Below are 24,954 nucleotides of genomic sequence, written 5' to 3'. Positions count from 1 at the left end.
AGAGTAGTATGCAACCAATTTTATGAGGGTGCTACCGATGTTGGAGAAGTTACTTTTAGTAACTTCAACTTTTTTACACAATGGAACATTACCGTTTACAGAAGTAAACAAAGATATTTACTGTTCCACTCTAAATGTTATGAGGTAGCTTCCTGAATTCACCTTCCATTTGAGTATTCCATGGCTCTGAGTAGGATACATGCAATATTTATACCGTTCCACCTCACCCTGAGTAGTTATGTACACATCCATAACTCAAAATGCATAGAATAGAAAGTAATGCATTCAGCTCAATAGAGTGCAGAGATGAATTTTGCGGGAAACTACTATGTGATAACTTGATGTAAACCTTATTATTTTGCTTACCATATGATTTAGAGTAGTATGCAACCAATTTTATGAGGGTGCTACCGATGTTGGAGAAGTTACTTTTAGTAACTTCAACTTTTTTACTCAATGGAACATTACCGGTTACAGAACTAAACAAAGATATTTACTGTTCCACTCTAAATGTTATGAGGTAGCTTCCTGAATTCACCTTGCATTTGAGTATTCCATGGCTCTGAGTAGGATACATGCAATATTTATACCGTTCCACCTCACCCTGAGTAGTTATGTACACATCCATAACTCAAAATGCATAGAATAGAAAGTAATGCATTCAGTTCAATAGAGTGTAGAAATGAATTTTGCTGAAAACTACGATGTGATAACTTGATGTAAACATAATTATTTTACTTACCACATCACTTAGAGCAGTATGCAACCGATTTTATGTGTGTGCTACCAATGTTGGAGAAGTTACTTTTAGTAACTTCAACTTTTTTACACAATGGAACATTACCGTTTACAGAAGTAAACAAAGATATTTACTGTTCCACTCTAAATGTTATGAGGTAGCTTCCTGAATTCACCTTGCATTTGAGTATTCCATGGCTCTGAGTAGGATATATGCAATATTTATACCGTTCCACCTCACCCTGAGTAGTTATGTACACATCCATAACTCAAAATACATAGAATAGAAAGTAATGCATTCAGCTCAATAGAGTGCAGAGATGAATTTTGCGGGAAACTACTATGTGATAACTTGATGTAAACATTATTTTGCTTACCATATGATTTAGAGTAGTATGCTACCAATTTTATGAGGGTGCTACCAATGTTGGAGAAGTTACTTTTAGTAACTTCAACTTTTTTACACAATGGAACATTACCGTTTACAGAAGTAAACAAAGATATTTACTGTTCCACTCTAAATGTTATGAGGTAGCTTCCTGAATTCACCTTGCATTTGAGTATTCCATGGCTCTGAGTAGGATACATGCAATATTTATATCGTTCCACCTCACCCTGAGTAGTTATGTACACATCCATAACTCAAAATGCATAGAATAGAAAGTAATGCATTCAGCTCAATAGAGTGCAGAGATGAATTTTGCGGGAAACTACTATGTGATAACTTGATGTAAACCTTATTATTTTGCTTACCATATGATTTAGAGTAGTATGCAACCAATTTTATGAGGGTGCTACCAATGTTGGAGAAGTTACTTTTAGTAACTTCAACTTTTTTACCCAATGGAACATTACCGTTTACAGAACTAAACAAAGATATTTACTGTTCCACTCTAAATGTTATGAGGTAGCTTCCTGAATTCACCTTGCATTTGAGTATTCCATGGCTCTGAGTAGGATACATGCAATATTTATACCGTTCCACCTCACCCTGAGTAGTTATGTACACATCCATAACTCAAAATGCATAGAATAGAAAGTAATGCATTCAGTTCAATAGAGTGCAGAGATGAATTTTGGGGGAAACTACTATGTGATAACTTGATGTAAACATTATTTTGCTTACCATATGATTTAGAGTAGTATGCAACCAATTTTATGAGGGTGCTACCAATGTTGGAGAAGTTACTTTTAGTAACTTCAACTTTTTTACACAATGGAACATTACCGTTTACAGAAGTAAACAAAGATATTTACTGTTCCACTCTAAATGTTATGAGGTAGCTTCCTGAATTCACCTTGCATTTGAGTATTCCATGGCTCTGAGTAGGATACATGCAATATTTATACCGTTCCACCTCACCCTGAGTAGTTATGTACACATCCATAACTCAAAATGCATAGAATAGAAAGTAATGCATTCAGCTCAATAGAGTGCAGAGATGAATTTTGCTGGAAACTACTATGTGATAACTTGATGTAAACATTATTTTGCTTACCATATGATTTAGAGTAGTATGCAACCAATTTTATGAGGGTGCTACCAATGTTGGAGAAGTTACTTTTAGTAACTTCAACTTTTTTACACAATGGAACATTACCGTTTACAGAAGTAAACAAAGATATTTACTGTTCCACTCTAAATGTTATGAGGTAGCTTCCTGAATTCACCTTGCATTTGAGTATTCCATGGCTCTGAGTAGGATACATGCAATATTTATATCGTTCCACCTCACCCTGAGTAGTTATGTACACATCCATAACTCAAAATGCATAGAATAGAAAGTAATGCATTCAGCTCAATAGAGTGCAGAGATGAATTTTGCGGGAAACTACTATGTGATAACTTGATGTAAACCTTATTATTTTGCTTACCATATGATTTAGAGTAGTATGCAACCAATTTTATGAGGGTGCTACCGATGTTGGAGAAGTTACTTTTAGTAACTTCAACTTTTTTACCCAATGGAACAATAGCGTTTACAGAACTAAACAAAGATATTTACTGTTCCACTCTAAATGTTATGAGGTAGCTTCCTGAATTCACCTTGCATTTGAGTATTCCATGGCTCTGAGTAGGATACATGCAATATTTATACCGTTCCACCTCACCCTGAGTAGTTATGTACACATCCATAACTCAAAATGCATAGAATAGAAAGTAATGCATTCAGTTCAATAGAGTGCAGAGATGAATTTTGCGGGAAACTACTATGTGATAACTTGATGTAAACATTATTTTGCTTACCATATGATTTAGAGTAGTATGCAACCAATTTTATGAGGGTGCTACCAATGTTGGAGAAGTTACTTTTAGTAACTTCAACTTTTTTACACAATGGAACATTACCGTTTACAGAAGTAAACAAAGATATTTACTGTTCCACTCTAAATGTTATGAGGTAGCTTCCTGAATTCACCTTGCATTTGAGTATTCCATGGCTCTGAGTAGGATACATGCAATATTTATACCGTTCCACCTCACCCTGAGTAGTTATGTACACATCCATAACTCAAAATGCATAGAATAGAAAGTAATGCATTCAGCTCAATAGAGTGCAGAGATGAATTTTGCTGGAAACTACTATGTGATAACTTGATGTAAACATTATTTTGCTTACCATATGATTTAGAGTAGTATGCAACCAATTTTATGAGGGTGCTACCAATGTTGGAGAAGTTACTTTTAGTAACTTCAACTTTTTTACACAATGGAACATTACCGTTTACAGAAGTAAACAAAGATATTTACTGTTCCACTCTAAATGTTATGAGGTAGCTTCCTGAATTCACCTTGCATTTGAGTATTCCATGGCTCTGAGTAGGATACATGCAATATTTATACCGTTCCACCTCACCATGAGTAGTTATGTACACATCCATAACTCAAAATGCATAGAATAGAAAGTAATGCATTCAGCTCAATAGAGTGCAGAGATGAATTTTGCTGGAAACTACTATGTGATAACTTGATGTAAACATTATTTTGCTTGCCATATGATTTAGAGTAGTATGCAACCAATTTTATGAGGGTGCTACCAATGTTGGAGAAGTTACTTTTAGTAACTTCAACTTTTTTACACAATGGAACATTACCGTTTACAGAAGTAAACAAAGATATTTACTGTTCCACTCTAAATGTTATGAGGTAGCTTCCTGAATTCACCTTGCATTTGAGTATTCCATGGCTCTGAGTAGGATACATGCAATATTTATACCGTTCCACCTCACCCTGAGTAGTTATGTACACATCCATAACTCAAAATGCATAGAATAGAAAGTAATGCATTCAGCTCAATAGAGTGCAGAGATGAATTTTGCGGGAAACTACTATGTGATAACTTGATGTAAACCTTATTATTCTGCTTACCATATGATTTAGAGTAGTATGCAACCAATTTTATGAGGGTGCGACCGATGTTGGAGAAGTTACTTTTAGTAACTTCAACTTTTTTACACAATGGAACATTACCGTTTACAGAAGTAAACAAAGATATTTACTGTTCCACTCTAAATGTTATGAGGTAGCTTCCTGAATTCACCTTGCATTTGAGTATTCCATGGCTCTGAGTAGGATACATGCAATATTTATACCGTTCCACCTCACCCTGAGTAGTTATGTACACATCCATAACTCAAAATGCATAGAATAGAAAGTAATGCATTCAGTTCAACAGAGTGTAGAAATGAATTTTGCTGAAAACTACGATGTGATAACTTGATGTAAACATAATTATTTTACTTACCACATCACTTAGAGCAGTATGCAACCGATTTTATGTGGGTGCTACCAATGTTGGAGAAGTTACTTTTAGTAACTTCAACTTTTTTACACAATGGAACATTACCGTTTACAGAAGTAAACAAAGATATTTACTGTTCCACTCTAAATGTTATGAAGTAGCTTCCTGAATTCACCTTGCATTTGAGTATTCCATGGCTCTGAGTAGGATACATGCAATATTTATACCGTTCCACCTCACCCTGAGTAGTTATGTACACATCCATAACTCAAAATGCATAGAATAGAAAGTAATGCATTCAGCTCAATAGAGTGCAGAGATGAATTTTGCGGGAAACTACTATGTGATAACTTGATGTAAACCTTATTATTTTGCTTACCATATGATTTAGAGTAGTATGCAACCAATTTTATGAGGGTGCTACCAATGTTGGAGAAGTTACTTTTAGTAACTTCAACTTTTTTACACAATGGAACATTACCGTTTACAGAAGTAAACAAAGATATTTACTGTTCCACTCTAAATGTTATGAGGTAGCTTCCTGAATTCACCTTGCATTTGAGTATTCCATGGCTCTGAGTAGGATACATGCAATATTTATACCGTTCCACCTCACCCTGAGTAGTTATGTACACATCCATAACTCAAAATGCATAGAATAGAAAGTAATGCATTCAGCTCAATAGAGTGCAGAGATGAATTTTGCGGGAAACTACTATGTGATAACTTGATGTAAACCTTATTATTTTGCTTACCATATGATTTAGAGTAGTATGCAACCAATTTTATGAGGGTGCTACCGATGTTGGAGAAGTTACTTTTAGTAACTTCAACTTTTTTACTCAATGGAACATTACCGGTTACAGAACTAAACAAAGATATTTACTGTTCCACTCTAAATGTTATGAGGTAGCTTCCTGAATTCACCTTGCATTTGAGTATTCCATGGCTCTGAGTAGGATACATGCAATATTTATACCGTTCCACCTCACCCTGAGTAGTTATGTACACATCCATAACTCAAAATGCATAGAATAGAAAGTAATGCATTCAGTTCAATAGAGTGTAGAAATGAATTTTGCTGAAAACTACGATGTGATAACTTGATGTAAACATAATTATTTTACTTACCACATCACTTAGAGCAGTATGCAACCGATTTTATGTGTGTGCTACCAATGTTGGAGAAGTTACTTTTAGTAACTTCAACTTTTTTACACAATGGAACATTACCGTTTACAGAAGTAAACAAAGATATTTACTGTTCCACTCTAAATGTTATGAGGTAGCTTCCTGAATTCACCTTGCATTTGAGTATTCCATGGCTCTGAGTAGGATACATGCAATATTTATACCGTTCCACCTCACCCTGAGTAGTTATGTACACATCCATAACTCAAAATGCATAGAATAGAAAGTAATGCATTCAGCTCAATAGAGTGCAGAGATGAATTTTGCGGGAAACTACTATGCGATAACTTGATGTAAACCTTATTATTTTGCTTACCATATGATTTAGAGTAGTATGCAACCAATTTTATGAGGGTGCTACCAATGTTGGAGAAGTTACTTTTAGTAACTTCAACTTTTTTACACAATGGAACATTACCGTTTACAGAAGTAAACAAAGATATTTACTGTTCCACTCTAAATGTTATGAGGTAGCTTCCTGAATTCACCTTGCATTTGAGTATTCCATGGCTCTGAGTAGGATACATGCAATATTTATACCGTTCCACCTCACCCTGAGTAGTTATGTACACATCCATAACTCAAAATGCATAGAATAGAAAGTAATGTATTCAGCTCAATAGAGTGCAGAGATGAATTTTGCGGGAAACTACTATGTGATAACTTGATGTAAACATTATTTTGCTTACCATATGATTTAGAGTAGTATGCAACCAATTTTATGAGGGTGCTACCGATGTTGGAGAAGTTACTTTTAGTAACTTCAACTTTTTTACACAATGGAACATTACCGTTTACAGAAGTAAACAAAGATATTTACTGTTCCACTCTAAATGTTATGAGGTAGCTTCCTGAATTCACCTTCCATTTGAGTATTCCATGGCTCTGAGTAGGATACATGCAATATTTATACCGTTCCACCTCACCCTGAGTAGTTATGTACACATCCATAACTCAAAATGCATAGAATAGAAAGTAATGCATTCAGCTCAATAGAGTGCAGAGATGAATTTTGCGGGAAACTACTATGTGATAACTTGATGTAAACCTTATTATTTTGCTTACCATATGATTTAGAGTAGTATGCAACCAATTTTATGAGGGTGCTACCGATGTTGGAGAAGTTACTTTTAGTAACTTCAACTTTTTTACTCAATGGAACATTACCGGTTACAGAACTAAACAAAGATATTTACTGTTCCACTCTAAATGTTATGAGGTAGCTTCCTGAATTCACCTTGCATTTGAGTATTCCATGGCTCTGAGTAGGATACATGCAATATTTATACCGTTCCACCTCACCCTGAGTAGTTATGTACACATCCATAACTCAAAATGCATAGAATAGAAAGTAATGCATTCAGTTCAATAGAGTGTAGAAATGAATTTTGCTGAAAACTACGATGTGATAACTTGATGTAAACATAATTATTTTACTTACCACATCACTTAGAGCAGTATGCAACCGATTTTATGTGTGTGCTACCAATGTTGGAGAAGTTACTTTTAGTAACTTCAACTTTTTTACACAATGGAACATTACCGTTTACAGAAGTAAACAAAGATATTTACTGTTCCACTCTAAATGTTATGAGGTAGCTTCCTGAATTCACCTTGCATTTGAGTATTCCATGGCTCTGAGTAGGATATATGCAATATTTATACCGTTCCACCTCACCCTGAGTAGTTATGTACACATCCATAACTCAAAATACATAGAATAGAAAGTAATGCATTCAGCTCAATAGAGTGCAGAGATGAATTTTGCGGGAAACTACTATGTGATAACTTGATGTAAACATTATTTTGCTTACCATATGATTTAGAGTAGTATGCTACCAATTTTATGAGGGTGCTACCAATGTTGGAGAAGTTACTTTTAGTAACTTCAACTTTTTTACACAATGGAACATTACCGTTTACAGAAGTAAACAAAGATATTTACTGTTCCACTCTAAATGTTATGAGGTAGCTTCCTGAATTCACCTTGCATTTGAGTATTCCATGGCTCTGAGTAGGATACATGCAATATTTATATCGTTCCACCTCACCCTGAGTAGTTATGTACACATCCATAACTCAAAATGCATAGAATAGAAAGTAATGCATTCAGCTCAATAGAGTGCAGAGATGAATTTTGCGGGAAACTACTATGTGATAACTTGATGTAAACCTTATTATTTTGCTTACCATATGATTTAGAGTAGTATGCAACCAATTTTATGAGGGTGCTACCAATGTTGGAGAAGTTACTTTTAGTAACTTCAACTTTTTTACCCAATGGAACATTACCGTTTACAGAACTAAACAAAGATATTTACTGTTCCACTCTAAATGTTATGAGGTAGCTTCCTGAATTCACCTTGCATTTGAGTATTCCATGGCTCTGAGTAGGATACATGCAATATTTATACCGTTCCACCTCACCCTGAGTAGTTATGTACACATCCATAACTCAAAATGCATAGAATAGAAAGTAATGCATTCAGTTCAATAGAGTGCAGAGATGAATTTTGGGGGAAACTACTATGTGATAACTTGATGTAAACATTATTTTGCTTACCATATGATTTAGAGTAGTATGCAACCAATTTTATGAGGGTGCTACCAATGTTGGAGAAGTTACTTTTAGTAACTTCAACTTTTTTACACAATGGAACATTACCGTTTACAGAAGTAAACAAAGATATTTACTGTTCCACTCTAAATGTTATGAGGTAGCTTCCTGAATTCACCTTGCATTTGAGTATTCCATGGCTCTGAGTAGGATACATGCAATATTTATACCGTTCCACCTCACCCTGAGTAGTTATGTACACATCCATAACTCAAAATGCATAGAATAGAAAGTAATGCATTCAGCTCAATAGAGTGCAGAGATGAATTTTGCTGGAAACTACTATGTGATAACTTGATGTAAACATTATTTTGCTTACCATATGATTTAGAGTAGTATGCAACCAATTTTATGAGGGTGCTACCAATGTTGGAGAAGTTACTTTTAGTAACTTCAACTTTTTTACACAATGGAACATTACCGTTTACAGAAGTAAACAAAGATATTTACTGTTCCACTCTAAATGTTATGAGGTAGCTTCCTGAATTCACCTTGCATTTGAGTATTCCATGGCTCTGAGTAGGATACATGCAATATTTATATCGTTCCACCTCACCCTGAGTAGTTATGTACACATCCATAACTCAAAATGCATAGAATAGAAAGTAATGCATTCAGCTCAATAGAGTGCAGAGATGAATTTTGCGGGAAACTACTATGTGATAACTTGATGTAAACCTTATTATTTTGCTTACCATATGATTTAGAGTAGTATGCAACCAATTTTATGAGGGTGCTACCGATGTTGGAGAAGTTACTTTTAGTAACTTCAACTTTTTTACCCAATGGAACAATAGCGTTTACAGAACTAAACAAAGATATTTACTGTTCCACTCTAAATGTTATGAGGTAGCTTCCTGAATTCACCTTGCATTTGAGTATTCCATGGCTCTGAGTAGGATACATGCAATATTTATACCGTTCCACCTCACCCTGAGTAGTTATGTACACATCCATAACTCAAAATGCATAGAATAGAAAGTAATGCATTCAGTTCAATAGAGTGCAGAGATGAATTTTGCGGGAAACTACTATGTGATAACTTGATGTAAACATTATTTTGCTTACCATATGATTTAGAGTAGTATGCAACCAATTTTATGAGGGTGCTACCAATGTTGGAGAAGTTACTTTTAGTAACTTCAACTTTTTTACACAATGGAACATTACCGTTTACAGAAGTAAACAAAGATATTTACTGTTCCACTCTAAATGTTATGAGGTAGCTTCCTGAATTCACCTTGCATTTGAGTATTCCATGGCTCTGAGTAGGATACATGCAATATTTATACCGTTCCACCTCACCCTGAGTAGTTATGTACACATCCATAACTCAAAATGCATAGAATAGAAAGTAATGCATTCAGCTCAATAGAGTGCAGAGATGAATTTTGCTGGAAACTACTATGTGATAACTTGATGTAAACATTATTTTGCTTACCATATGATTTAGAGTAGTATGCAACCAATTTTATGAGGGTGCTACCAATGTTGGAGAAGTTACTTTTAGTAACTTCAACTTTTTTACACAATGGAACATTACCGTTTACAGAAGTAAACAAAGATATTTACTGTTCCACTCTAAATGTTATGAGGTAGCTTCCTGAATTCACCTTGCATTTGAGTATTCCATGGCTCTGAGTAGGATACATGCAATATTTATACCGTTCCACCTCACCATGAGTAGTTATGTACACATCCATAACTCAAAATGCATAGAATAGAAAGTAATGCATTCAGCTCAATAGAGTGCAGAGATGAATTTTGCTGGAAACTACTATGTGATAACTTGATGTAAACATTATTTTGCTTGCCATATGATTTAGAGTAGTATGCAACCAATTTTATGAGGGTGCTACCAATGTTGGAGAAGTTACTTTTAGTAACTTCAACTTTTTTACACAATGGAACATTACCGTTTACAGAAGTAAACAAAGATATTTACTGTTCCACTCTAAATGTTATGAGGTAGCTTCCTGAATTCACCTTGCATTTGAGTATTCCATGGCTCTGAGTAGGATACATGCAATATTTATACCGTTCCACCTCACCCTGAGTAGTTATGTACACATCCATAACTCAAAATGCATAGAATAGAAAGTAATGCATTCAGCTCAATAGAGTGCAGAGATGAATTTTGCGGGAAACTACTATGTGATAACTTGATGTAAACCTTATTATTCTGCTTACCATATGATTTAGAGTAGTATGCAACCAATTTTATGAGGGTGCGACCGATGTTGGAGAAGTTACTTTTAGTAACTTCAACTTTTTTACACAATGGAACATTACCGTTTACAGAAGTAAACAAAGATATTTACTGTTCCACTCTAAATGTTATGAGGTAGCTTCCTGAATTCACCTTGCATTTGAGTATTCCATGGCTCTGAGTAGGATACATGCAATATTTATACCGTTCCACCTCACCCTGAGTAGTTATGTACACATCCATAACTCAAAATGCATAGAATAGAAAGTAATGCATTCAGTTCAACAGAGTGTAGAAATGAATTTTGCTGAAAACTACGATGTGATAACTTGATGTAAACATAATTATTTTACTTACCACATCACTTAGAGCAGTATGCAACCGATTTTATGTGGGTGCTACCAATGTTGGAGAAGTTACTTTTAGTAACTTCAACTTTTTTACACAATGGAACATTACCGTTTACAGAAGTAAACAAAGATATTTACTGTTCCACTCTAAATGTTATGAAGTAGCTTCCTGAATTCACCTTGCATTTGAGTATTCCATGGCTCTGAGTAGGATACATGCAATATTTATACCGTTCCACCTCACCCTGAGTAGTTATGTACACATCCATAACTCAAAATGCATAGAATAGAAAGTAATGCATTCAGCTCAATAGAGTGCAGAGATGAATTTTGCGGGAAACTACTATGTGATAACTTGATGTAAACCTTATTATTTTGCTTACCATATGATTTAGAGTAGTATGCAACCAATTTTATGAGGGTGCTACCAATGTTGGAGAAGTTACTTTTAGTAACTTCAACTTTTTTACACAATGGAACATTACCGTTTACAGAAGTAAACAAAGATATTTACTGTTCCACTCTAAATGTTATGAGGTAGCTTCCTGAATTCACCTTGCATTTGAGTATTCCATGGCTCTGAGTAGGATACATGCAATATTTATACCGTTCCACCTCACCCTGAGTAGTTATGTACACATCCATAACTCAAAATGCATAGAATAGAAAGTAATGCATTCAGCTCAATAGAGTGCAGAGATGAATTTTGCGGGAAACTACTATGTGATAACTTGATGTAAACCTTATTATTTTGCTTACCATATGATTTAGAGTAGTATGCAACCAATTTTATGAGGGTGCTACCGATGTTGGAGAAGTTACTTTTAGTAACTTCAACTTTTTTACTCAATGGAACATTACCGGTTACAGAACTAAACAAAGATATTTACTGTTCCACTCTAAATGTTATGAGGTAGCTTCCTGAATTCACCTTGCATTTGAGTATTCCATGGCTCTGAGTAGGATACATGCAATATTTATACCGTTCCACCTCACCCTGAGTAGTTATGTACACATCCATAACTCAAAATGCATAGAATAGAAAGTAATGCATTCAGTTCAATAGAGTGTAGAAATGAATTTTGCTGAAAACTACGATGTGATAACTTGATGTAAACATAATTATTTTACTTACCACATCACTTAGAGCAGTATGCAACCGATTTTATGTGTGTGCTACCAATGTTGGAGAAGTTACTTTTAGTAACTTCAACTTTTTTACACAATGGAACATTACCGTTTACAGAAGTAAACAAAGATATTTACTGTTCCACTCTAAATGTTATGAGGTAGCTTCCTGAATTCACCTTGCATTTGAGTATTCCATGGCTCTGAGTAGGATACATGCAATATTTATACCGTTCCACCTCACCCTGAGTAGTTATGTACACATCCATAACTCAAAATACATAGAATAGAAAGTAATGCATTCAGCTCAATAGAGTGCAGAGATGAATTTTGCGGGAAACTACTATGTGATAACTTGATGTAAACATTATTTTGCTTACCATATGATTTAGAGTAGTATGCAACCAATTTTATGAGGGTGCTACCAATGTTGGAGAAGTTACTTTTAGTAACTTCAACTTTTTTACACAATGGAACATTACCGTTTACAGAAGTAAACAAAGATATTTACTGTTCCACTCTAAATGTTATGAGGTAGCTTCCTGAATTCACCTTGCATTTGAGTATTCCATGGCTCTGAGTAGGATACATGCAATATTTATATCGTTCCACCTCACCCTGAGTAGTTATGTACACATCCATAACTCAAAATGCATAGAATAGAAAGTAATGCATTCAGCTCAATAGAGTGCAGAGATGAATTTTGCGGGAAACTACTATGTGATAACTTGATGTAAACCTTATTATTTTGCTTACCATATGATTTAGAGTAGTATGCAACCAATTTTATGAGGGTGCTACCAATGTTGGAGAAGTTACTTTTAGTAACTTCAACTTTTTTACCCAATGGAACATTACCGTTTACAGAACTAAACAAAGATATTTACTGTTCCACTCTAAATGTTATGAGGTAGCTTCCTGAATTCACCTTGCATTTGAGTATTCCATGGCTCTGAGTAGGATACATGCAATATTTATACCGTTCCACTTCACCCTGAGTAGTTATGTACACATCCATAACTCAAAATGCATAGAATAGAAAGTAATGCATTCAGTTCAATAGAGTGCAGAGATGAATTTTGCGGGAAACTACTATGTGATAACTTGATGTAAACATTATTTTGCTTACCATATGATTTAGAGTAGTATGCAACCAATTTTATGAGGGTGCTACCAATGTTGGAGAAGTTACTTTTAGTAACTTCAACTTTTTTACACAATGGAACATTACCGTTTACAGAAGTAAACAAAGATATTTACTGTTCCACTCTAAATGTTATGAGGTAGCTTCCTGAATTCACCTTGCATTTGAGTATTCCATGGCTCTGAGTAGGATACATGCAATATTTATACCGTTCCACCTCACCCTGAGTAGTTATGTACACATCCATAACTCAAAATGCATAGAATAGAAAGTAATGCATTCAGCTCAATAGAGTGCAGAGATGAATTTTGCTGGAAACTACTATGTGATAACTTGATGTAAACATTATTTTGCTTACCATATGATTTAGAGTAGTATGCAACCAATTTTATGAGGGTGCTACCAATGTTGGAGAAGTTACTTTTAGTAACTTCAACTTTTTTACACAATGGAACATTACCGTTTACAGAAGTAAACAAAGATATTTACTGTTCCACTCTAAATGTTATGAGGTAGCTTCCTGAATTCACCTTGCATTTGAGTATTCCATGGCTCTGAGTAGGATACATGCAATATTTATATCGTTCCACCTCACCCTGAGTAGTTATGTACACATCCATAACTCAAAATGCATAGAATAGAAAGTAATGCATTCAGCTCAATAGAGTGCAGAGATGAATTTTGCGGGAAACTACTATGTGATAACTTGATGTAAACCTTATTATTTTGCTTACCATATGATTTAGAGTAGTATGCAAACAATTTTATGAGGGTGCTACCGATGTTGGAGAAGTTACTTTTAGTAACTTCAACTTTTTTACCCAATGGAACATTACCGTTTACAGAACTAAACAAAGATATTTACTGTTCCACTCTAAATGTTATGAGGTAGCTTCCTGAATTCACCTTGCATTTGAGTATTCCATGGCTCTGAGTAGGATACATGCAATATTTATACCGTTCCACCTCACCCTGAGTAGTTATGTACACATCCATAACTCAAAATGCATAGAATAGAAAGTAATGCATTCAGTTCAATAGAGTGCAGAGATGAATTTTGCGGGAAACTACTATGTGATAACTTGATGTAAACATTATTTTGCTTACCATATGATTTAGAGTAGTATGCAACCAATTTTATGAGGGTGCTACCAATGTTGGAGAAGTTACTTTTAGTAACTTCAACTTTTTTACACAATGGAACATTACCGTTTACAGAAGTAAACAAAGATATTTACTGTTCCACTCTAAATGTTATGAGGTAGCTTCCTGAATTCACCTTGCATTTGAGTATTCCATGGCTCTGAGTAGGATACATGCAATATTTATACCGTTCCACCTCACCCTGAGTAGTTATGTACACATCCATAACTCAAAATGCATAGAATAGAAAGTAATGCATTCAGCTCAATAGAGTGCAGAGATGAATTTTGCTGGAAACTACTATGTGATAACTTGATGTAAACATTATTTTGCTTACCATATGATTTAGAGTAGTATGCAACCAATTTTATGAGGGTGCTACCAATGTTGGAGAAGTTACTTTTAGTAACTTCAACTTTTTTACACAATGGAACATTACCGTTTACAGAAGTAAACAAAGATATTTACTGTTCCACTCTAAATGTTATGAGGTAGCTTCCTGAATTCACCTTGCATTTGAGTATTCCATGGCTCTGAGTAGGATACATGCAATATTTATACCGTTCCACCTCACCCTGAGTAGTTATGTACACATCCATAACTCAAAATGCATAGAATAGAAAGTAATGCATTCAGCTCAATAGAGTGCAGAGATGAATTTTGCTGGAAACTACTATGTGATAACTTGATGTAAACATTATTTTGCTTGCCATATGATTTAGAGTAGTATGCAACCAATTTTATGAGGGTGCTACCAATGTTGGAGAAGTTACTTTTAGTAACTTCAACTTTTTTACACAATGGAACATTACCGTTTACAGAAGTAAACAAAGATATTTACTGTTCCACTCTAAATGTTATGAGGTAGCTTCCAGAATTCACCTTCCATTTGAGTATTCCATGGCTCTGAGTAGGATACATGCAATATTTATACCGTTCCACCTCACCCTGAGTAGTTATGTACACATCCATAACTCAAAATGCATAGAATAGAAAGTAATGCATTCAGCTCAATAGAGTGCAGAGATGAATTTTGCGGGAAACTACTATGTGATAACTTGATGTAAACCTTATTATTCTGCTTACCATATGATTTAGAGTAGTATGCAACCAATTTTATGAGGGTGCGACCGATGTTGGAGAAGTTACTTTTAGTAACTTCAACTTTTTTACACAATGGAACATTACCGTTTACAGAAGTAAACAAAGATATTTACTGTTCCACTCTAAATGTTATGAGGTAGCTTCCTGAATTCACCTTGCATTTGAGTATTCCATGGCTCTGAGTAGGATACATGCAATATTTATACCGTTCCACCTCACCCTGAGTAGTTATGTACACATCCATAACTCAAAATGCATAGAATAGAAAGTAATGCATTCAGTTCAACAGAGTGTAGAAATGAATTTTGCTGAAAACTACGATGTGATAACTTGATGTAAACATAATTATTTTACTTACCACATCACCTAGAGCAGTATGCAACCGATTTTATGTGGGTGCTACCAATGTTGGAGAAGTTACTTTTAGTAACTTCAACTTTTTTACACAATGGAACATTACCGTTTACAGAAGTAAACAAAGATATTTACTGTTCCACTCTAAATGTTATGAAGTAGCTTCCTGAATTCACCTTGCATTTGAGTATTCCATGGCTCTGAGTAGGATACATGCAATATTTATACCGTTCCACCTCACCCTGAGTAGTTATGTACACATCCATAACTCAAAATGCATAGAATAGAAAGTAATGCATTCAGCTCAATAGAGTGCAGAGATGAATTTTGCGGGAAACTACTATGTGATAACTTGATGTAAACCTTATTATTTTGCTTACCATATGATTTAGAGTAGTATGCAACCAATTTTATGAGGGTGCTACCAATGTTGGAGAAGTTACTTTTAGTAACTTCAACTTTTTTACACAATGGAACATTACCGTTTACAGAAGTAAACAAAGATATTTACTGTTCCACTCTAAATGTTATGAGGTAGCTTCCTGAATTCACCTTGCATTTGAGTATTCCATGGCTCTGAGTAGGATACATGCAATATTTATACCGTTCCACCTCACCCTGAGTAGTTATGTACACATCCATAACTCAAAATGCATAGAATAGAAAGTAATGCATTCAGCTCAATAGAGTGCAGAGATGAATTTTGCTGGAAACTACTATGTGATAACTTGATGTGTTATGATACCAGCCCCCTCCTTTGTGAGAATTGCAAGAGCCCTAGAAAAGGGGGGGTCAATGACCCAAAAGAGAGAGAGAGAGAGACAGGCTGAATGGACACAGGAAATGGAAAGACATTCCACTGGGACAAAAGCTGGTGACTGTGGCATTGTTCTCAGGAGACACCTGGGAACTGCAGACGTGCCAACTCGCAGGGACATTGTAAAGCCCTCGGGCAAAGTGGGCTGGTTGAGAGAGAGATTGCACCACCTGCAACCTGATTGACACCTGAGATCCCGTGAGGCAGTATAAAGAAGGGTCTGAAAGAGGACGACCCTCAGACGCACCAAGGAGACACCAAGAAGCATGATACCGCTTCCCGTGGGAACGGGAAGCCATTTTGAAATAAGCCACGTGCGTTAAATTCCGAATGCGGGGTTTGTGGCTGGAACCAACGGAAGATCGCTTTTAACTAACAACGGGGAAGATCGCTCCCCTGATTACACGGATGTAAACGGCAAGTTTTTCCGTTTTATCTCTCTCTCTCTCCAACACGTGAAACCGAAAGCCTGCAGACTTCAGAGTGACTCTTTATATTTCCAATTGGACTCAGTATTATATACCCTAGACAACGAAAGAGCTTATTTCTGATTGATTATGGTTACACCGGTGTTTTAGATTGAGTTTTGACGATTTGAATGTTTGTATTAACCATACGTTTGTGCCCTTATTGAATAAAACGTTTGAAAATAGTACCATCCGACTCAGCTGACCCATCTATCTTTGCTGGTAAGTTACCTGGTTACGGGGTTTTCGTAACAAGTGGGGTTCTCGTCTCGGGATTTGACACCAAAAAGGGGGAGGTCAGTCAATCGGGATTGTAAGTCAAAACAAAATAATTTGGATCTGGTACGCAGGTAGCCAGACAGGAAAACCAGCAAAGATGGACGTGTGTGAATTTATGAAAAACGCGACTGTGGCGGTGCTAGAGGTGAGCACCAAATCAGACTTGTTAAATTTGGCGAAGGGGTTAGAGGTGGAAAACGAGCAGAATCACGCTGAGAGGCAAAGACAGCATGAAATTCGGATCAGAGAGAGAGCAGCAGCCGAGAGAGCGGCAGCGGGGAGAGAAAGAGAGAGGGAGGAGCTAAGGAGAGAGCGGTTTAATGTTAGTCGGGAGCTGAGAGTAGTACCTCCGTTCGAAGAGACGGATGTTGATAGTTATTTCATTACTATATACCAGAATCAGAAGTGGCAGGGGGAGCAGTGGGTCGCGTTGTTGCGAAGTGTGTTAGCAGGAGGGAGGACCCGCAGACCAGCGAGTGCGGTGGCCCCGCCCCTGGAGTACCAAAGCTTTCGCGCATGCGCGGTCACTCGCAGCCTGTCGGAAAAAGCGGCTGAGAAAGAGGACAGTTTAAATGAAGCCAGCGGTGATCTGGCCAAGATGTTTTTACCGACCCTGTACCATGAGGGTTCCGAGGGTGGTAAAACAGAAAGCAGTAAAGTAAAAGGGGGTAAGGGAGAGGAAATAGCCCTGCCCTTAGTGAAGAGAAAGGTCCTAGAGGTAGGAAATAAAGATGAGAAACGGATAAAGCTGTTAAAACGTCCAGAGTTGGACGTGGTTGATCTGTCTGGTTTGGCAGAATTGTTTGGAGAAGTTGAGAGTCCTAAAGATGTTCTCGATGGTCCCGAGAGTGAAATGAGGGCAGTCTTAGAGGAGAAGGGTACCCTTGCCGTGGAGAAGTCAGCTGAAATGGCCGAGGAGGTTGTTTCAGCTCGCAGGGTTGCGCCTTCCCCAACGGGGGGCTGCCTAGAGAGTAACTGGAAGGATCGGGGGACGTTAGAATTTGAAAAAGGTACGGGTATTGAAAGCCTGGAAGGGGCCAATGTCCCGTTTGAGTGTGTCCAAGATGGGGGCGCACGTGGTGCTGAACCTGGTAACAGAGCTCAGGGGAAGTCTGAGGTGTTTGATTCAGGGGGACGGGGCGGCCGTCCTCGTGAGTCAGATAGACCTGGTTCGGGGAAAAAGGGGTTAACCTTGGGAAGTGTGAGTTCCCAGAGGGTTGTACAGAAGGGGGTCTTCAGAGTTAATGTGGAGTTTACGAATGGGGAGATAACTGTTGTTGTGGAGGGAGACGGGAAATCTGTAATTCCCAAATCAAAGGAAGAAAATTTAAGGTCTGGATTGATGTCAGAAGCAGCAACCAGGCTGCAGAGACAATGGCTTGGTAACACGGTGCCTGCGAATCAATTACAGGTTGATTTGGAATGTAAAGGTGCCCCACACGCTATTGTTATTCAAGAGGGTGCTGTGAAAAGGCAGAATTTGAAATGCTGTCTGAACAAAGCGAGATCGCTTGCGGATCTTAAATTGGAAACTAATAGCATGACGGGTCCTGAAGAGGAAAACGACAAATGGCCTAAAATTAAGGAATTGGGTGGTCTAAGTTTGGAACACGCTGACAAAATAACTCCTATGAAAGGAGCGGGCGAAAGCTTATTTCGCCAGGGTGCCCAAGATCGCCACGAGGGAATTAACCGGAAAAAAGGCGAGGGTTAATGGGGGCGCGATTTTTAAAATAGCAGAAGCCGGTTTTAAGGGATTTTGACAAAGTATGTGAATAATAAAGACAACACCCATGGAAGCTTGACTGTTAAGTTTGAAAGTAGCATAAAAATTTGTCTTTTGCATGAACCTTTGTAGATGTATGTAAGCTAAGATCACACCTCCTTAGTTATGTTGCCGAAGAAAGCAAATAAATAAGGTGGTTATTGAGCTGAAGTTTGATGCTACCAGGCGTTAGTAGGGCACACGAGGTTAAGGTATTAAAGGAAAGGGGCACTGTACTTGTTAACTGTTTAGATGCTGACTTGAATGTATAACTGTATTACTCTGTATTAGATTCAAAATTTCTGTAAGACTGTACCACTCTGGGTTTTAACCGCTGGTAAAAACCTTTTTAAGAGGGGAGGTGTTATGATACCAGCCCCCTCCTTTGTGAGAATTGCAAGAGCCCTAGAAAAGGGGGGGTCAATGACCCAAAAGAGAGAGAGAGAGAGACAGGCTGAATGGACACAGGAAATGGAAAGACATTCCACTGGGACAAAAGCTGGTGACTGTGGCATTGTTCTCAGGAGACACCTGGGAACTGCAGACGTGCCAACTCGCAGGGACATTGTAAAGCCCTCGGGCAAAGTGGGCTGGTTGAGAGAGAGATTGCACCACCTGCAACCTGATTGACACCTGAGATCCCGTGAGGCAGTATAAAGAAGGGTCTGAAAGAGGACGACCCTCAGACGCACCAAGGAGACACCAAGAAGCATGATACCGCTTCCCGTGGGAACGGGAAGCCATTTTGAAATAAGCCACGTGCGTTAAATTCCGAATGCGGGGTTTGTGGCTGGAACCAACGGAAGATCGCTTTTAACTAACAACGGGGAAGATCGCTCCCCTGATTACACGGATGTAAACGGCAAGTTTTTCCGTTTTATCTCTCTCTCTCTCCAACACGTGAAACCGAAAGCCTGCAGACTTCAGAGTGACTCTTTATATTTCCAATTGGACTCAGTATTATATACCCTAGACAACGAAAGAGCTTATTTCTGATTGATTATGGTTACACCGGTGTTTTAGATTGAGTTTTGACGATTTGAATGTTTGTATTAACCATACGTTTGTGCCCTTATTGAATAAAACGTTTGAAAATAGTACCATCCGACTCAGCTGACCCATCTATCTTTGCTGGTAAGTTACCTGGTTACGGGGTTTTCGTAACAGATGTAAACATTATTTTGCTTACCATATGATTTAGAGTAGTATGCAACCAATTTTATGAGGGTGCTACCAATGTTGGAGAAGTTACTTTTAGTAACTTCAACTTTTTTACACAATGGAACATTACCGTTTACAGAAGTAAACAAAGATATTTACTGTTCCACTCTAAATGTTATGAGGTAGCTTCCTGAATTCACCTTGCATTTGAGTATTCCATGGCTCTGAGTAGGATACATGCAATATTTATACCGTTCCACCTCACCCTGAGTAGTTATGTACACATCCATAACTCAAAATGCATAGAATAGAAAGTAATGCATTCAGCTCAATAGAGTGCAGAGATGAATTTTGCGGGAAACTACTATGTGATAACTTGATGTAAACATTATTTTGCTTACCATATGATTTAGAGTAGTATGCAACCAATTTTATGAGGGTGCTACCGATGTTGGAGAAGTTACTTTTAGTAACTTCAACTTTTTTACACAATGGAACATTACCGTTTACAGAAGTAAACAAAGATATTTACTGTTCCACTCTAAATGTTATGAGGTAGCTTCCAGAATTCACCTTCCATTTGAGTATTCCATGGCTCTGAGTAGGATACATGCAATATTTATACCGTTCCACCTCACCCTGAGTAGTTATGTACACATCCATAACTCAAAATGCATAGAATAGAAAGTAATGCATTCAGTTCAATAGAGTGTAGAAATGAATTTTGCTGAAAACTACGATGTGATAACTTGATGTAAACATAATTATTTTACTTACCACATCACTTAGAGCAGTATGCAACCGATTTTATGTGTGTGCTACCAATGTTGGAGAAGTTACTTTTAGTAACTTCAACTTTTTTACACAATGGAACATTACCGTTTACAGAAGTAAACAAAGATATTTACTGTTCCACTCTAAATGTTATGAGGTAGCTTCCTGAATTCACCTTGCATTTGAGTATTCCATGGCTCTGAGTAGGATACATGCAATATTTATACCGTTCCACCTCACCCTGAGTAGTTATGTACACATCCATAACTCAAAATGCATAGAATAGAAAGTAATGCATTCAGCTCAATAGAGTGCAGAGATGAATTTTGCGGGAAACTACTATGTGATAACTTGATGTAAACATTATTTTGCTTACCATATGATTTAGAGTAGTATGCAACCAATTTTATGAGGGTGCTACCAATGTTGGAGAAGTTACTTTTAGTAACTTCAACTTTTTTACACAATGGAACATTACCGTTTACAGAAGTAAACAAAGATATTTACTGTTCCACTCTAAATGTTATGAGGTAGCTTCCTGAATTCACCTTGCATTTGAGTATTCCATGGCTCTGAGTAGGATACATGCAATATTTATATCGTTCCACCTCACCCTGAGTAGTTATGTACACATCCATAACTCAAAATGCATAGAATACAAAGTAATGCATTCAGCTCAATAGAGTGCAGAGATGAATTTTGCGGGAAACTACTATGTGATAACTTGATGTAAACCTTATTATTTTGCTTACCATATGATTTAGAGTAGTATGCAACCAATTTTATGAGGGTGCTACCAATGTTGGAGAAGTTACTTTTAGTAACTTCAACTTTTTTACCCAATGGAACATTACCGTTTACAGAACTAAACAAAGATATTTACTGTTCCACTCTAAATGTTATGAGGTAGCTTCCTGAATTCACCTTGCATTTGAGTATTCCATGGCTCTGAGTAGGATACATGCAATATTTATACCGTTCCACCTCACCCTGAGTAGTTATGTACACATCCATAACTCAAAATGCATAGAATAGAAAGTAATGCATTCAGTTCAATAGAGTGCAGAGATGAATTTTGCGGGAAACTACTATGTGATAACTTGATGTAAACATTATTTTGCTTACCATATGATTTAGAGTAGTATGCAACCAATTTTATGAGGGTGCTACCAATGTTGGAGAAGTTACTTTTAGTAACTTCAACTTTTTTACACAATGGAACATTACCGTTTACAGAAGAAAACAAAGATATTTACTGTTCCACTCTAAATGTTATGAGGTAGCTTCCTGAATTCACCTTGCATTTGAGTATTCCATGGCTCTGAGTAGGATACATGCAATATTTATACCGTTCCACCTCACCCTGAGTAGTTATGTACACATCCATAACTCAAAATGCATAGAATAGAAAGTAATGCATTCAGCTCAATAGAGTGCAGAGATGAATTTTGCTGGAAACTACTATGTGATAACTTGATGTAAACATTATTTTGCTTACCATATGATTTAGAGTAGTATGCAACCAATTTTATGAGGGTGCTACCAATGTTGGAGAAGTTACTTTTAGTAACTTCAACTTTTTTACACAATGGAACATTACCGTTTACAGAAGTAAACAAAGATATTTACTGTTCCACTCTAAATGTTATGAGGTAGCTTCCTGAATTCACCTTGCATTTGAGTATTCCATGGCTCTGAGTAGGATACATGCAATATTTATACCGTTCCACCTCACCCTGAGTAGTTATGTACACATCCATAACTCAAAATGCATAGAATAGAAAGTAATGCATTCAGCTCAATAGAGTGCAGAGATGAATTTTGCGGGAAACTACTATGTGATAACTTGATGTAAACATTATTTTGCTTACCATATGATTTAGAGTAGTATGCAACCAATTTTATGAGGGTGCTACCGATGTTGGAGAAGTTACTTTTAGTAACTTCAACTTTTTTACACAATGGAACATTACCGTTTACAGAAGTAAACAAAGATATTTACTGTTCCACTCTAAATGTTATGAGGTAGCTTCCAGAATTCACCTTCCATTTGAGTATTCCATGGCTCTGAGTAGGATACATGCAATATTTATACCGTTCCACCTCACCCTGAGTAGTTATGTACACATCCATAACTTAAAATGCATAGAATAGAAAGTAATGCATTCAGCTCAATAGAGTGCAGAGATGAATTTTGCGGGAAACTACTATGTGATAACTTGATGTAAACCTTATTATTTTGCTTACCATATGATTTAGAGTAGTATGCAACCAATTTTATGAGGGTGCTACCGATGTTGGAGAAGTTACTTTTAGTAACTTCAACTTTTTTACTCAATGGAACATTACCAGTTACAGAACTAAACAAAGATATTTACTGTTCCACTCTAAATGTTATGAGGTAGCTTCCTGAATTCACCTTGCATTTGAGTATTCCATGGCTCTGAGTAGGATACATGCAATATTTATACCGTTCCACCTCACCCTGAGTAGTTATGTACACATCCATAACTCAAAATGCATAGAATAGAAAGTAATGCATTCAGTTCAATAGAGTGTAGAAATGAATTTTGCTGAAAACTACGATGTGATAACTTGATGTAAACATAATTATTTTACTTACCACATCACTTAGAGCAGTATGCAACCGATTTTATGTGTGTGCTACCAATGTTGGAGAAGTTACGTTTAGTAACTTCAACTTTTTTACACAATGGAACATTACCGTTTACAGAAGTAAACAAAGATATTTACTGTTCCACTCTAAATGTTATGAGGTAGCTTCCTGAATTCACCTTGCATTTGAGTATTCCATGGCTCTGAGTAGGATACATGCAATATTTATACCGTTCCACCTCACCCTGAGTAGTTATGTACACATCCATAACTCAAAATGCATAGAATAGAAAGTAATGCATTCAGCTCAATAGAGTGCAGAGATGAATTTTGCGGGAAACTACTATGTGATAACTTGATGTAAACATTATTTTGCTTACCATATGATTTAGAGTAGTATGCAACCAATTTTATGAGGGTGCTACCAATGTTGGAGAAGTTACTTTTAGTAACTTCAACTTTTTTACACAATGGAACATTACCGTTTACAGAAGTAAACAAAGATATTTACTGTTCCACTCTAAATGTTATGAGGTAGCTTCCTGAATTCACCTTGCATTTGAGTATTCCATGGCTCTGAGTAGGATACATGCAATATTTATATCGTTCCACCTCACCCTGAGTAGTTATGTACACATCCATAACTCAAAATGCATAGAATAGAAAGTAATGCATTCAGCTCAATAGAGTGCAGAGATGAATTTTGCGGGAAACTACTATGTGATAACTTGATGTAAACCTTATTATTTTGCTCTCCATATGATTTAGAGTAGTATGCAACCAATTTTATGAGGGTGCTACCAATGTTGGAGAAGTTACTTTTAGTAACTTCAACTTTTTTACCCAATGGAACATTACCGTTTACAGAACTAAACAAAGATATTTACTGTTCCACTCTAAATGTTATGAGGTAGCTTCCTGAATTCACCTTGCATTTGAGTATTCCATGGCTCTGAGTAGGATACATGCAATATTTATACCGTTCCACCTCACCCTGAGTAGTTATGTACACATCCATAACTCAAAATGCATAGAATAGAAAGTAATGCATTCAGTTCAATAGAGTGCAGAGATGAATTTTGCGGGAAACTACTATGTGATAACTTGATGTAAACATTATTTTGCTTACCATATGATTTAGAGTAGTATGCAACCAATTTTATGAGGGTGCTACCAATGTTGGAGAAGTTACTTTTAGTAACTTCAACTTTTTTACACAATGGAACATTACCGTTTACAGAAGTAAACAAAGATATTTACTGTTCCACTCTAAATGTTATGAGGTAGCTTCCTGAATTCACCTTGCATTTGAGTATTCCATGGCTCTGAGTAGGATACATGCAATATTTATACC

The sequence above is a fragment of the Hemitrygon akajei genome, chromosome 11, assembly GCF_048418815.1.
Source record: "Hemitrygon akajei chromosome 11, sHemAka1.3, whole genome shotgun sequence".
Classification (NCBI taxonomy): domain Eukaryota; kingdom Metazoa; phylum Chordata; class Chondrichthyes; order Myliobatiformes; family Dasyatidae; genus Hemitrygon; species Hemitrygon akajei.
Note: the sequence above shows the minus strand (reverse complement) of the source record.